The sequence below is a fragment of the Stigmatopora argus genome, chromosome 14, assembly GCF_051989625.1.
Source record: "Stigmatopora argus isolate UIUO_Sarg chromosome 14, RoL_Sarg_1.0, whole genome shotgun sequence".
Taxonomy (NCBI): domain Eukaryota; kingdom Metazoa; phylum Chordata; class Actinopteri; order Syngnathiformes; family Syngnathidae; genus Stigmatopora; species Stigmatopora argus.
Genome location: NC_135400.1, coordinates 14,033,484 through 14,050,224, shown reverse-complemented (window position 1 = coordinate 14,050,224; position 16,741 = coordinate 14,033,484). Strand labels below are relative to the sequence as shown.

General features: G+C 41.2%; 1 protein-coding gene across 1 annotated transcript in view; it reads left to right on the top strand.

Annotated features, from left to right (window-relative positions):
* The window catches only part of elfn1a (extracellular leucine-rich repeat and fibronectin type III domain containing 1a), a 55,400-nt gene that overhangs the window by 27,157 nt on the left and 11,502 nt on the right, over positions 1-16,741 (top strand). Inside the window, exon 2 of the mRNA XM_077618675.1 lies at positions 10,493-10,553. The gene's annotated coding sequence lies outside the window, so the exon portion shown is untranslated. The remainder of the gene's footprint in view (positions 1-10,492; positions 10,554-16,741) is intronic.

Below are 16,741 nucleotides of genomic sequence, written 5' to 3'. Positions count from 1 at the left end.
GTTTTAAAGGAGCTTTCAAGATGAAAAGGCAAATAAATGTTTAGCAAATTGTTCAATGGAAACATGTTTCTCATTCATAACAGAGACATGAATAATTCCAATTGTAAATGCAATTCTGCCTGGAGGGTTTATTTACTCAAACGTAGGTGAGAGTAAGTATATTATTTGTAAATATGCCGTTCTGGGATATTGCTTAAGTAGTATTGGTTTTCTTTTTTTTCTATTTATGTCAAGTTAAACTGGAGTCTCAGCTTGATGAAGCAACGATATGCATGGCTGCCTCAAAATGATGATATTCTTGGTTTGACCTTTTTAAAATCAAGTCATGTATTTTTTTTTGTTTGAACCCAAACTCTTGATTAGCCCTGATTCTTTTCCCCTTTTGGTAAAAAAAAATATTTAGGTCGTTTTTTAAGCAGTAAATCAATGCTATTTCAATCCTCGGCTAGTTTGTGCAATGAGTTTAATGTCAAATTGCGGTAAATAAAGGCTGAAAAAGAAGCTGCTTGTGACTGACTAGCAACAAAATCAACCTCGGACATTTCCACTCAGACTGCGACAGAAAATTGCTTCATTTAGGCCCACTGACTTTCTGGTTATGTCAATTTTCCTCAAATAGACCCGGCTCACATTGTTCACGACTAATAAGAATTCATGTCATTCCTCAGACAACACACCATGCATATATCACGACATAATGGTACTCTACGTTACTGCAATTCCAGCTGCAACTCGCTCACGATGCCCAGTTCCACCTCCTCGAGTGCATTAGCTCCACACAAACGCCTTTAATGAATCAACTTTGGCAAGAAGCGTCGATGGGAGGACACTGACGAATGCCCACTGCTACAAACTCAGCTTTGTCAACATTCTGCAGCCCCCAAAGGCTGACGGAGGGGAAACGTGACGTCAAACTGCACGCACAACAAACCTGGAAAGTCAACACGCTGTCATTCGCACTGATTAACGCTCAATCAATTTTAATTAAATCAACGCTATCAAAACTGCGGCCCACGGGCCGCTAAGGATCCGAGCGGTTATTCTGTTGAGATCATTGAGTTGCAAGATCACTATATAGAATCAAAAATATATTCATCTATTCAAATGAAAGAAGCAAATCCTATTTCCGTCTTGTCATTTTCGATTCCCGTTCACATGACTTAGCATACCTAAAAAAAAATGAAAATCCAACTAAGCTTGGCATCCGCCGCGTCATGACACTTCATCACTAAAATCTTAGCTGATATGGATTAACCGGCAAAGGCATGTCAAGCTGTGATTGGGCCAGCGGGTTCACTGCTGCGAGAATAAGGTGCACTCACCTGAAAATGGCGACTCTGTGGGAAACAACATAAGGCTCCTGTTTAGCAGCAATTCCGCACTGATGAGTAAATTACTGTCACTTTTAGAGCAAGTATTCATCAGCAAAGACGCGAGATACGAGTCAGTCAAAAGTTTTTTCAGGATCGAACTGTCATGCAAGCCACTTCCATCCCCAAATTTTGCACATCCCATCATGTTCCCGTATAGCAATTATCCAGCAGCAAAATGTCCTTCTCATTGGCCTCATCTCCCACAGCACGCCTCGAGGTTCTCACACCGGTGAAATTTTAATCCGTGCCGGTTTTGTGGCATAATAGCAAACTTAAATAGGTCTTTCGGGGGCACTGGTTCATTTTGACAAGCTCCGTAAACAAGTCTTGGGGCTAAAAAGGCCACTCGACCGCCCTCCCAGTCCTCTAACTCTCCTCTGATTCTATCGATTAGAGCTCAATAGAGGGCTTACGCCTCTTGTCCTTTACGCGGCACGAGACCTTTAAAACCAAATCACATAGCTCGGATTTAACAGCCCAAAAAATACCGGCCAGTCTTTTCTGCTCAATGTCTCTTATCTCTTCTGTTCAACAACGGAGTGCCCTTATAGACTGAAAAGTTTTAATGTGCCACATGGGACTTTCATGTTTCCCATCATGGTTCTCATATTCAGTTAATTAGACAGAAAGGTGATTTAAAAGGACAGAAAACACATACAAAAATACATATTTGGCCAGTCTATTTTGCTCAATGTGTCTTATCCTTCCTGTTCAACTACGTAGTGCCCTTATAGACTGAAAAGTTTTAATGTGCCACATGGGAGTTTCATGTTTCCTATCGTGGTTCTCATATTCAGTTAATTAGACAGAAAGGTGATTTAAAAGGACAGAAAACATATACAAAAATACATATTTAGCCACACATGCTACCTATGATAGCGGTACTATCTTAATAAAATGATATCTATCAGTGGATGGTGCTTTGAAGGCTGCTAATGCTCATAGCAACACGGCAGGTGCAATTGCAGTAAAAGTAAGAACAAACAACTTAAAGAATGGTCGCAGACTTTCGGCTTGTTGCAGATGCTAGTTTAAGAATTTCATTGAACTTGTCCATGCCTGATTGGGTGATTTCGTTCAAACTCTTAGTTGTTGCCCTTTAACTAAAGTTTTGAGGGTATCTTCGAGCGGATCTAATCAAACTGTGCATCGAATTTGGTATTCTTGGATAATGACGGCCATTAAACACGGCGGGCCACCGGATCATCTGGAAATGTCGGGATCACAGTATGAATTCAGGTCGGCCGATGACAGCGCTCGTTGGGAATGAGGGATGGCGCGCATGGGCTCCTAATTGAATCTTTTCAAAGCGGCCGCGTTGTGTTTGACAGCTGCTATTACATCTGTATTTGCTCTGCTATTAGACGGCAAATTAATTCTGGGTTTATATTGTGGAGCCATCAATCTCCACTATCATTTCATTTGTTATTTGTGGACAATAAATGTCAAAGCTATTGGAATTGCACTCAAATCTGACGATTACTCTCACTTAAATCGCAAGCGCACATCGGATTAGATTTGAGAATATTTGACCAATTGGCTTAATGTCATTGGATCAGGTCTTGAGCGTGGGATGTCATCATCTCAGGTGCACCACGTAATATAAAATCGGTCATGTTAAAAAAATCAGTATGTTGAGGTAAGCAAACTATTATTATTAAATAGAATACTCTGTGCGGCAGGATGATACAGTGACTTTTTCATAAATGATTGTGAATGAAGGATCGGCTCTTTTTGCTCCATTGTCTCACATTGTTTGATTTAGAACTATTTTAAAACCCGAAAAAAAGCAGTGTCCAAGTCCGAGTCCTGCACAAAAGAGCAAAAAATCTCGACAAAACTGACACCAACCCAAAAAATTAACGTAACTGCCTACAACTGCACCAAAATTGCAAAAACGGGTGATTGCATTTATATTTCATAAGTACACTAAATGAGCATTCTTGTGCCTCGCGTGCAAAAAAAATTAATCACGTTCATAACTTCATAACCAAAGTCGGGACTATCGTAAAGTGAGGGAAATGTGCATAAAAGTAACGTTAGCATCAAAGCCACACGAGCAAATGAAAAGCGCTTAATGTAGCAAGAATCTTTTCATATCTTGAAAAGAGCCTCCATATTTTGGTACGGAGTTCCTAACCAAGTTCCTGAGGCCATCTCCTGTTCTCAGAAGCTCACAATGGCTTCCTTTAACCGCTCCCGCTTGACTGCCCCGAAGAAAAACCTGCTAAGAGCAATAAAGTACGGCCGAGTTCCACTTGTCATCCTTTGCCTTCTACCCTACTTCTTACAGATAATAACAAATTACCAGCCGCGTCAGTCAAGCCGCGGAGCGAGAAGAAAAGACGGCGCAAGATGTTCTGTAAGCATAATCGAGGAGAGCGGCAAGAGGCAAGATAGACGTGAACGGCTTTGCCGCCAGCATGTGTGTTGGGACACTTTGGGTACTTCCGCTGCTATTCTTACTTGGCGCAGAAAGGAAAAAAAGATAAAGATGAGACTGTAGATATTCCGCCGGCAAAATAATATGCTTATGTAATTGGAGATGAAAAGAAAGTGTTGGTGCTGTCAGGGTCTTGTTATGTTCTTTTCAGCCGGCTGACTTCAACGCTTAGAATGTTGCTCTTGAAAAGAAATTGAAAGAAAAATAGATGACAACTAGAGCAAACTCTTGCTTCCTAGTCATCATGGATAGGACGGCTAGCGTTGTCAATGGCATTGAAGCGTGAGCTAATCCTCATAATTAAAACATTTTTTTTTTGTGTTTAATCAACCAATTCAGGGTGTCAGTTGGCTGGGATAGGCTCCAGCGCCCCCGCAACACGTGAGGATACGCGATACAAAAAGTACACAAATATGTATATATATGTATGTGTGTATATATATATATATATGTATATATATATACACATACATATATATATATGTATATATACATATATACATACATATACATGTATATATGCATATACATATACACATCTACATATACCTACATATTCCTACATATTCCTACATATTCCTACATATACCTACATATACCTACATATACATACATATACATACATCCACATACACACACATACACACACATAAATATACATATACATATACACATATCTACATATATCTACATATACATATATACATATATCTACATATACATATATACATATATCTACATATATATATATACATATATCTACATATACATTATATACATATACATTATATACATATACATTATATACATATATATATGGAATAAGAAGATTTCTGCATTCAAAATGACATATAAAAGAGAAAATTTTGATACTAAGAAAGTACAAACTAATAAGTATCAACAAAATTATCAAGGATGAGAAAATATAGTTATCTATGCTGGACCCAGTACGTGTTGTGATGTTGGGGATTGTCTAACACTTGGTCCCCGTCCCGTTTCTCTCATTAAGTGTGCTCTAGAAAGCACGTCGGGACGACTTTTATACTTGATGAATGCCAGCATCTCCGTGCCCCGCCACGGCTCTCCCCGTCTCCAGTCGCGTTGACGCCGTTGTGTGTGGAGTGTAACTGGAGTATTACGTCTATTTTTAGAAAGGCAATTTCAAAGTTGCCCAAAAACATGTCCGCGTTGGTGTGTGCGCGTGGTCCTTTGTGCGTGCCTTCTGGCTGGTTGTTTGCGGGTTCAACAAGGTACTCGCACACTTTCATCAGAAACGGAAGCTTTCTTTTCCTCTGGGCTCGACTTTGGAGTTATGAGAAATTCGCCGTGTCGAGATGGTTATGTAAATGGCACGACTTTCTGTCAGTTTCGGCTTCACAGGGCACGGCTGGTGTCATGCGCTCCCTTCGCATCTTATCCCAATGCTACTTGGCCTCTGATTTTTATTATCGTAGACATCCGAGTCAACTTACCGGTCCCCCAATGTGGACTTCTCCCCTCAGACACACCGTTCATAACCTCTCACATCCATTTATATTCAAGTAACATTAGTAGTATACAGATGTGAACTAGTTTTTGCATGGGCAACTTTGATTGACAGCCTATTACCAGTTGAGCTCATTCTAACTAAGCGCATCAAAAACTAATTTAACAGCAAGGAGTGTGCAGACTAACGACAAGGTCCATGCAGCACTTGAGCTGGACTTAATGACAAAATGTCCCTTTTTCCGCCAGTGCGTACATATTTATTATCGCGATTACACTGGTGGAAATCAGCGAATCGCCAACTGAGCCATGTGATTGGCCAGGGCATGTGAACCATGTTATTAATTTGATTAACAGCCAGCATGATTGACAAGCGCCACAAACCGAGGAGCCGCCTGATGAGATGATCTGAATCAGCGCCGGCTGCCGTTCTGCATCTTATTTATATTTTTATTGGAATGTATTTTGCTTTTTGATACTACGAAAGTAAAAAAAAAAATCGGGTTCGATGACCAGTGTGGGAACGAAACTCAGTCGTAATTGGAAGACTCCTCGTACAGTACAAAGTGTACAGCTACAAGTTAAGTCCTGGAAAGTTTTCACGGGCAGATTAAAGCGCCACTGATTTCCCATGCTTAGTGTTAAGTGCTAGGTCACTAGCGGTGTAGCGTTTACGGGCTATTTTGGTCCTCACATGCGTGCTCGTTGCGCCGCACGTAAGCAACCGAGTACAATCCGTTAGCTCGCTGCCAACTCGACCTTCCTGCGCTCCGGGTCGGCATCCTGGAGGGACGCCAGCTCCTCGGGAAGCACATGTGGTCTGGGCATCTCACCACCCCATCCCCGACTCCCCCCTCTTCCTCCCCCTTCCTCTAGGCTGCCACCACCTGACCCAATCTCAAATCATAGCAAATTCACCTGCAAGCCTTTCTGGGCTTGGCTGACTTCCAGAAAGCTCTCACGGTGGAAGCCAGCTGTTTTGGATTTTGCATGTCACAAAAGACAAAGGACGGGAAATAGCAGACATGGAGCATATTGCTTCCGTTGCTTCTGCACTTGGATGAAAACAAGGCTACAATACAAAAACGGAATTGGAATTAAAAGGATTATAGACGGTTTTGTTTTCTCTTTATGAATTCAAAACGCTGACCCGAGGTCAGAGAGCAACAAGTACCATTTCCTCCTGTCTGAAGTGTACACACAATATAAATATAGCCACTACGCTTGCAGATCAATAAGGTTGCAAAGAGCAACAACCCTCTGTCAAAACAAATACGTGGCCTAGGCGGTGAAACAAATGCAACAGTATGTTACAGTTTTTCCCTCTCGTGGGATCGATAAATGTGTTCATGGAGAACACGCAAGACCGGGAAATGACCTACGGAACGACATGATACTTTCACAGATGCTGTGAAACAACTTAACTATGCAGAAAATGTGCTCACACCAATGAAAGGAGACGTCTAGGAAGGCTGTGCAATACATCAAAAATTGCCTTACAAAGTGGAAGCAAGAATAGTGCAGCCAAGATAAAGTACAATTTTCCTTGGACTTTTACGGTTTGAGAGTATGACTTTAAAGTGGCACCATCACGGCAGGGGGTGCTTTACTTTTCGACAGAATGGACTTCGCTGAGCCACAACTCACAATCCTTTTCTTTGTCAAAAAGCGGAAAACGCAGTTTTTATAGAATTTTGCTGTTGGTCAAAAAGCCAGGGTTACTGACCGGATGTGCCCAAAAGTGGGCTTTTTCGTCTGTTTAATTTAGTTGCAGCATATTAGTTAGTTTTTTCTTCTTCAACAAATTCAGTCATTTTTATCAGGAAAAAAATGGTTAATACAAGTGCCAAGATCACTCTATGTTTTTCCCCCTCTGACCAAGCGGTAAACTGAGTGGATTGAACAAGAAGGACGTGGACCAAACGTTACCTAAACTATTCTCTAAATATTTAATTTAACGAAGTGCAAAATGCCGTGTGCGTCATTACGCCCACTGTCGGAATCCAAGCCTGCGACTACTACGTCATCGTTCCCATTACGTACATTAATATTATTGCACAATTTCAATAGTAGTTAATATAGAGACTCATGAAAATTGGATTTTAATTAGATTATTTAATTAATTGGCGCACCATCTATGTCCTAGGACCGAGGCCAGTCCCACAGCCCACCCGAGTCAACCTGGATTAGGACCAAAGCCCAAAAACTGACACCTTCCACCATCTCCTAGTACACAAAACGTGTACAGTATCTCGCCTCCTTTGCCAATTTATTGCTTTTATAACCCTGACACTTGACTTTCACGAGCTTGGAAACAAACAAGACCCCTTTTGACCATAGTCTATTACAGGATGCTATTAATAAGTAGCACTAAAACTGACTTTTGTTGTACTCCTCTTTCTGTCAGTGTATAACACGCTGTTAATCCTGACGTTTATGTTGATGGATTTAAGTTCTTAGGACATAAAGGGGCCGCCATGCGTCTGCCTCATGAGCCTTGATTCGCTATAAATTTTGTCATCAACGCAATGATGATGTCTGAGCCGCACGCCATTACGCGGGTTGGTCCACTCGTTGGGCCTGCCTGCGTGTTAAAGCCAAATGTTCCCTTTCCACCGAGAGGCTTTCCCTACGGGGGCATCTGCGAGAGCGACCCTGCCAAGGGCGCCTCGCTTCCCGCGCTTGTTCGGCTGCATAAAATGGGTCATTGAACGGCTAAATGGACTCATTATGATGTGTAATTAAAAGAATACCGCCGACATCTCCGAGGCTCCCCCCGCGGCTCGGTTCCTTCGCCGTTACGGGTGGACTCGGGCCTCTGCCGGACGGCGCCTGGCACTTAAACCGGCGCCTCTTTTGCCGGCGTGCAAAAAGCAGCTGAAGAAACTAATTGAATTGCAGTATTCATTGTCTGCTCAATTGCTGATAATCTCGCCAGTTTGCAGATTCCAATTACCGGGTGTTGAGATTGAATTTTGCCCGTGCTTCCCATTTGATACAACGTGTTACACCGCGCGTATCACAAGGGGCGCCGAACGCGAGGCGTTCCATTATAAAGCAAGAGCAGTAATATGAATACCGATTGCGCTCTAATCTCTGATTTGTCTTGCATAACCATTAATGTGCAGGTAGGTGGGAAAATTGCACCGTTCATTGCATTCAACCCACTGCAAATCATAAAAGCAAATAGAGAGCGGAGGGTTATATTAATTTCCCCAAAACAAAGGCTTGAGTTTCAATTACATCAAATGGAAATGTACATAAATATCCAGTACTTCAACAGGCGCCATGGAGATGATAAGGAGAAAACTTATGTTTGATTCATAAGTAAAACTGACTGGACTTTGGCAAAAACACGTAAATCGAAGCGTGTTTTGCTGGTATAGATAAGGTTAAACGCTACCGTATTTACTCGCATATTAGCCGCACCCGCGTATAAGCCGTACCCTTAAAATTGCCTTAAAATTTGTTACTTTGAAGGGAAAATCTTAAGGAAAAATCATAGCACGTGGTATTTCTGAGATACTGTATAAATCGAAGGGATCGTCTGCTGAGTGAGTTTTTTCAAGTTTTATGCAAGATACGGTTTAATTGTTTCTTGAATTTTATTCGTGGACGTCAAAATAAATTTTGTTAAGCATTTTATCTATTTATGTTTCTCTATTTTGAAATAAATGTTATGGCGTTTCGTCTTTGTCAAATCTAATTGTGAGCATATAAACCGTAATCTCAATTCAGTCATCATTTTTTGGAGCGACAAAAACCGCGTATATGCGATAAAATACGGTAGTTCATTTTCTTGACTAAAACATCGATAATTTTTTACGATAACAGAATCCACATTCGTTTGGGATGGAGTTTCGAAATTATGGACTTCTGGGTTTTTTTGCCCGCCATCGCCTTTCTCGATTTATTTAGGGAGTCTTATGAGCAAAAATCATTCAAGCATGCCTTGGTGAAGCTCGTTCACTGCCACTGACAGTGATAGACATCAAATTTATTTTAACAAGGACGGCTAACATGGAATTGAATGAGCATGTTTCAGTGCAATTGACGGTTAGAACAGCATTCAAACTCTGCCAAGAGCTTGGAAATGACATTTTGGGATGCCGCTGGTGGGAAATTTTACCACATGCTAACTTTTAGTGCACCATGCGTGGGCAAAGGATGTCCCAATTCTTGTCTGCACTTTAAATTCCAATGCACTTTACGCATAGTTAGAAAAATACATTATTGATAAAGCCCTCACCATTTTTTTTAGTATATATCTATTATCTTTGGGAATGCTGCCATATATTTTGTCATACAGAGTTAAAGGTATTGAGAGGTTACCTATCTGACTTTAGTGCTTGTTCAAGAGCATCTTTTGCTTTACTGCCACGATACGTTTTAAGGTAACTGTCCTTTTCGCCTAGTATACACACTCTCGGAAGAACTCCTGGGGTTGACGACGGAGTCATTTTAGTGGCGGAACACTTTTGCGAGAAAGGCTTGCGCAGCATCAGACGTGCCAGCTCGCCTCCTGCGCTTAATCTCACTTGCTTGTAAGCGTTTTATGTCAGTAAAATGCCGGTAGCGAGTATTGTGAAATCCACACACGTCCTTTGGTACATCTGCAAAGTGTAATCCAATTGAGAGTGCTGGTTTAGGCGTCGAAGAATATGTTGATTGCTGAACTGAACGGAAAATGTCTCCTGCCAAGTGCAGAAATTAGGGCACTCCTGTTGTTTCTTGATTTGAAGACTTAAGCACTCATGATTTCAAGACAAATTTTGCTCGGTAGGCTCGATGACCGGCGACCTACATACACCGATAGTGATATTAATGACAAATGGTATTTAGGGTGGCCATTTACAAGAGTCTCTACTCTTTGGATCTTATCTAAAGTCATGGGAGGCTCAAAACAACTCCCATCTTACCTAAAAACAAAGATTTTTCAATGTCACGGTTTACAGAAAGGTTGCAAGCACTAGCTCAGAGACGTCAGCTGTCAGTTTCCACTAAGAGGAATAAAGAGAGGAAACTGGCCAAGAGAAATCTCAGATAAACAGAGGCCCAGGATTGTGAGACCAGTATGAACCGACAGCACAAAAGACCTAAAACATGATTTGTTGAAGAATTGTGCATTGTTCAATGAGTCAAGGCCATTGAAAATGTTATATTCAAACATCCTTTTTATATTCTGTTACAGGGTGCAGTAAAGGAGGCAGTAAACATCTGGATCTTCCAAGACTTTGACGCATATTATCAAGGTAAATGTGAACATTTTTCACGATTATAGTGAGTCACTAGCAAAACAAGTTGCCAGGCACCTTCCACTTTGCCCCTTCCTCGAATCCACGGCTAATCCGCTAGTCAATCCACCCGAAAACTCTGCTTCCAAAAACAAGCCTCTAAAAACTCAACACTATCATGCTCTCTCACTGTGTGTTTTTGTTGTTGCATCCTGTTTACATTTATGGCAGCTATAGCACGCTCCATGTGCACTTGCAAGAATAATTAAACTTAATGACGAGGGCGATACTATAAAAATGTATTGAGTTTCCACAACAGAGGACGGATAAAAAATATCCATTTTAAAAAATTAACTGCTCTCCTTGGGTCGTTTTCCCAAATTATGTATTCAGCAGGAGAATAAACACAAACAATGAACTACCATCATTCGGTTTTATGTTCCGTGAATCATTCTAAGAAAAGTGGAGACCAAAAATGAAATCTCCTAAAAACAATTGTGAAACAAATAGAATGCGAAGAGACCTGCTTTTCGTTAACATTAATAACTGAATGCAAACGTACAAAGTGACGTAATAACATTTAGCGCAAGGGTGTCAGACTCGGGTTGGTTCGCGGGCCGCTTTAACGTCAACTTGATTTCACATGGGCCGGACCATTTTAGATATAATATTTAGATTATTTTTAATAAATTGATTAAAAGAACTGGATTAAAAGTCCTGAATATTCAGTTTTTTCTAAAACAATGTTTATTTTAGCTTTTTTTATATATATTTTTAGATTTTACAAAATGATTTTTGAACTAAAAACACAGAAAAAATGGATTAAAAAATTACAATTATTGATTTAAAAGGGGGAAAATCAGGACATTTAATATACATCTATACTCTTCATTTTAATTTGATCCTAAAACAGAAAGTCGGCACCCATGATTTACTTTTCTGGGCCACACAAAATGATGTGGCGGGCCAGATTTGGCCCCCGGGCCGCCACTTTGACACATGTGAGAGTCAGTAGTGTCAGTGAGTTACTCTAGAAAAAACATAAAATGTTGAAAAAGACAGTTTGGAGGGCAGTGACGGCAGATTAGATTAACTGAATAAAATCAAAGGAATAAGTAACAGCATTTATGGGCAGTATATAGAGTGGTAAAAAGGATAACTGATAAAAAATGAAGGTCATGCACAATTTCTCACTGTTAAATAAAAGCACATTTGCCTGATGAGGATAAAGTGGCATCCGCCAAGTCCTTGTACAGAGGTAGATAATCGTCTCGTCAAAGAGATAAAAAATACAGAATATTACGCCCGGTGCTCACCCCAGCACAACTTTATTGGCGGTACATGGCCTCGACGCATGAATCATCATTGACTCGCTCCCATAACCGGAACAACCTTTCCTTGGTAAATGACTCACTCTTTACACGACTAATCAGCTGTAGCGCATCTTATCGTTTTCCCCAACTTTACTTTATCTGATGCCATTGTCATCGCGCAACCCGGAGAGCCGGCGGCCTCGGATACGGCGTATAATTTGCCGACAAACGTAGGGCCGACGACGGGCGAACGGAAAGCCTGAAGAAGTGTGATTAACCAAACTGTGTTGGAATAATAACGAGTGGTTTCGCTCTGCATTGTAATGAAATCGGTGCTTCATCATCATCATCATGGAAATGAGCAGTGCTGCAGACGCTCACGGAAAGAGATCTGCATTTTAATACATATTAATACTGCCTTTTTGTTCGGATAAGTGACAAAATTAATATAGTTGTCGGAGTTAGGAGCAGTGTTTCTGTACAAAAAAAGGCAGGCTAACACGTTTTGACTGAACAGTGTTGCGTTAGCTAACAATTTAATGGAGATTAAAAGTGGATGGCATGCGACAATTCTCCGACCGAGAACCAGGAAATAACATGGGAAAGGAATATGGGTAATTTTTTGCCATTGGTATGTTGTGCATCAAAAAGTTAAAGTCAAATTTAAAAAAAACGAAAAAGCTGAATTCGAAGAGATTTGTTTGTTGAGCTATATTAATGTCTTGTGTTTTTAATTAATGATTTAAATGTCATCGGGAAGTTTGGCATGCAAAATAAATCCGGAAAACTTGAACACGACGAGTTCTAAATGAATGACGGGTGAAACGAACATTGGGCAGACAGAGATGACGTTGCCAAATACTTATGCAAATGCCAGTTCTTAAAGTCTTACTCGTAGGGTCACGGGGATTTTTGAAATTGGAATGCAAATGCTAAATGTAAGCAGATGAGCAAACAAGCCCGCTATTTATTTCTATCAGTAATCATCTAAGTCGGAAGGAAACAGCGCCTGCTAATGAGGGATGAATTATTAAACACATGACCAAAAGCATAAAGGGAGACGAGCTTTAGTGTGTCGTAAAGCATTTAATACATGTTTATAACCGCCCATTGATTAAAGTGTTACTGGACTAGTGAAATGTTACAGCGTGGCTTGTTGGAATTCTGCAAGGCTCTTTACGGCCGAGGCCTTTGTTAGAACACGGCGTCGGACCGCTGTTAAAACGGCGTCCTGATTGATGGTGTCGTAGTGCAAGCGAGGGCGACGTTGAAGCTTTAGGTTGAGAGCGAGTGCAACGCAGAGGGCAACAGGTCTTGATGGCATCAGAGAAGAAGTGTTATCTAGATGGATTAGTCTCGGAGGGAGCAGCCCGGATTAGAAATGGATCCCGCGGGAGGACTCAAATTGGTGGCATAAAGTGATTGTAAAGCATCGGCGTACTTGCCGTTTATTGGGCTATTTCTTCATCAATGAAATTGAACCGGTCCTTTGTGCTGGCCCCTCGCATCAATATCCCTTTCTCGTGCCACGCCTCCCGATGAATATCATACGCGAGCCATGTCGGAGGAACCTGAGCAGATGCTAATTTGCTAATTCTCATTTTTGATGGTTTACTGTAGAGCTGCGACCAATTACTCGACTTGATTTCTACACATGGACGTTTAAAAGCTTTCCTGGTGATTTTCGGACAGAATTGTCTTTGGATAGAGTGCGGGTAGAGATCATGAGAAGATTCCGGGGGGAAGCGTGAGGAGTAGATGTAAAGATGGTGGAGGACTTCAAGTACCTAGTGTAAACAGTACAGGATGATGGAGAATGTGGAAAGGATGTGAAGGCAGGATGGAACATATCAGGTGTGTTATGTGCGAGGAGAGTGTCAGTGATGATAAAGGGAAAGGTCTAAAGAACAGTGGTGGAGGTAGAAGTAGTGGAAATGAAGATGCTGGGGAGTACCCAGGTCGGATGGGATTAGAAATTAGACAACAGGAGGGACAGTAAAGATTAGACGTTCTGGAGACAAGGTCAGAGAAAGCAGACTTGGATGCTTTGGACATCTCCATCGGGAGAAGGATGTTCAGGGTGAAACTGGCAACCAGGAAACAGGGCTGGAGGTCAACACATGAGAAGATTTATGGATGTAGTGAAGGCAGCTTGGGAAATTGGCTGGTCTAGTACCTGAAACAAATTGATCACGTATACTGCTATGGTAGATGAAACCAATGCAAAAAATACTCAAAAGCAAAATGTCAAATCGCAATGGATTGACGGTCAACAGGGCGTCCTCGAACAGGTTGCCTGTTGTATAGTATGCCTCAATAGGCAACATTCCATCAAACTGACACTCTTGGTGCAGATACTGCCTCGTGTCCATTTATATCCTGTTACATTACAAGCACTGTTCTTCACAAGGTTAATTAGCTTATATGAGGTACATGCTTACGTCCTTTCACTTCAATCAGCGTTGAATTTATGCCACTGTTCTTCCATTTTTCTGACCGTGATGAAGGTTGAAATGACTTAAACGGCATCTAAGATGGGAAAATACCGAAAAAACTGCGACGTCATGACCCTCTCTTACAGCCGGGAATAATTAAAAATGAGCAATCGCTGTGTCCTCTATTACGATTCCTTCAAATTGTCCTTTAAAACAACTTGTTAAGATACCTCATTAGAGGAGAGCCCCCTAAAACAGCGCTAGACTAGATCACATAAGGTCCCCCCCCCCTCTGGACTTGGCATTGGGGACGCCAGTCATAAATGAAATGAATGGATGTAGACAAGAGCTGTGACAGGCAGCTGTTCGACATTGATCTCACTTTTTAAACTTCGACTCCACAGATAAAGGAGATTAATAATACCCATAATTATTCCGCTCACAAAACTACACATAAATGACAATGAGAGGCTTTTCTGGAAATTTTACACTTCCGTTATCGCCGTCCATTCGACACGACGGGACGCCGTCTGCTCGGCAAAAAATAGGAGCGCCGCGCTAAACCGGTGAAAGTACGTGTTGATCGCACGTGTCCTTTTCGCAGGCCGTGTTCTTTGGCGATAACAAAGGGAGGGAACCGAGGCTTTGCTCCGTCGCCTCCGGGATTAAAAAGGTGAGGACGGTTACCTTTAAAGAAGAAGGATTTCAAACCATCTGCTTGCAGTTGGCATATTTTAAATACCTTTCATGTCGCGTTTATTGGATTAAATCATTGGCTGATGTGAACAGGGATAGACTTACAATTCATTAAAACTGGGAGGGCTGGCGTTTAATGATCAGGTTGCCAGGTCGTCCCAGTCAAAATAGATTAGACGTTTATCATTAGGAAATGTTATTAAGACTTTTTAATGCCGTTTTAATGAAATGTAAAACCAACTCAACAACAAAACCAAAGTTCAATTGCTGCTTAAAGTCAGGTGTTCACATTTTAGGACTTTTGAAAAATTGAATTTAGTCATTTCATTGGAAATGAAGCTTACAAAAATAAATTCAATGCCTTTCAAGACTTTTCAAGGAAGCGTGGGAACCCTGGCAAGGCCTCAGCTTGGATACAAACCCCCACCCTCCTCAGAACTGTGAGACAAATGTGCTAACCATTTGAACACTATGCCGCCTTCTTAAGATTCCTCTTCCAGATCAATTGATTTATGTCGACGGGAAAAGTGCCGGCGAATAAAATCACCCGACAGACGTAAAATAAATAGTAGAACGTTTCCCGATGCCGATGAATGACAGGAAACTGGAGTGAGGATGTGCAAAAAACAGGAGCATCTTTTGCAGGCGATATAAAATGTCTCCATCTTGACAGGAGTGTTATCGTTTCTTACTGGGTGCCTTCCCGTTCCCTCGGGGCCCCAAAAGACCTAATAGAGCGCTGCTACTGGAGTGCAAAATAGGAGTAAAAATTCTTTTTGTGCGACACTCGGCACAACGTAAGATCTCATCAAGCGCTGACTGATTCACCGCTGTGAGGACTTTTATCCCTGTTAGGGTGCATGGAGCAACATAAATCCTCCAAATACTAATGGACTTTAGATGAGATCCTCTGACACGCAAGGCTCTGATGGCGTTGAATCAAAATTAGCATTTTTATTGCCGCGTTCCCATTTTGAAACTCCGACGGCGTGCACGCGAGCCAGCTCTGTATTCGCTTTGCAGATTTAACAAAGACCTGTGAGAAAATGCTACTCCAAGAGGACGCCTTTAATATATGCCGCCACGGCGCCTTGCTTCTGGCGCATCGCATGTAAACGGCCAATCGGCGTGTAAAGGTGGAAAACGAGCTACTTAATGACAGGTTTAATCAAGAGCGCACGGGATGTAAATTCTCCATAAAGCGATAATGGCGTCTCTTTACGACAGGGTCCTCATTGACGTCGCCGCTTTGCTGTCTGTTATTTTAATAAATGGCACTTGAGCATGTTTGTTTGGCCTGTGCACTTTTATAAAAAGGCATTTCATAAGGGAAATACTTGTTTAGAGTCATAACATGCACTATAGAATGGTATCGTGTGGAGTTTACAATCAGTTGTATTTAACTTTTTGGTTTAAATATTCACTAACTTTCCTATTTAAATGAATTGGATGTATATGATTATCAATGGCATTCAAATACCATGAAACAAAATTGTTACTACTTCACCTATTTTTTGTATACTACTATGAATTAAATTTACTCTATTAAGATCAATACAATGAGTTTGGTAATAATATATGATCACGACCTGGCAACCCTCCCAGTGAAAATGAATTGGTTTTTTTTTTGTGTATTTTACATTTACACGTTTTTAGCGTATTATTCTGGCAACCACAGCAGCCTGTATTTTACTGGGAATTTCCATTTTTTATAGTGTAATTAGTGCCTTTTGGATCAATTTAAGATAGGCAAATTTATTTT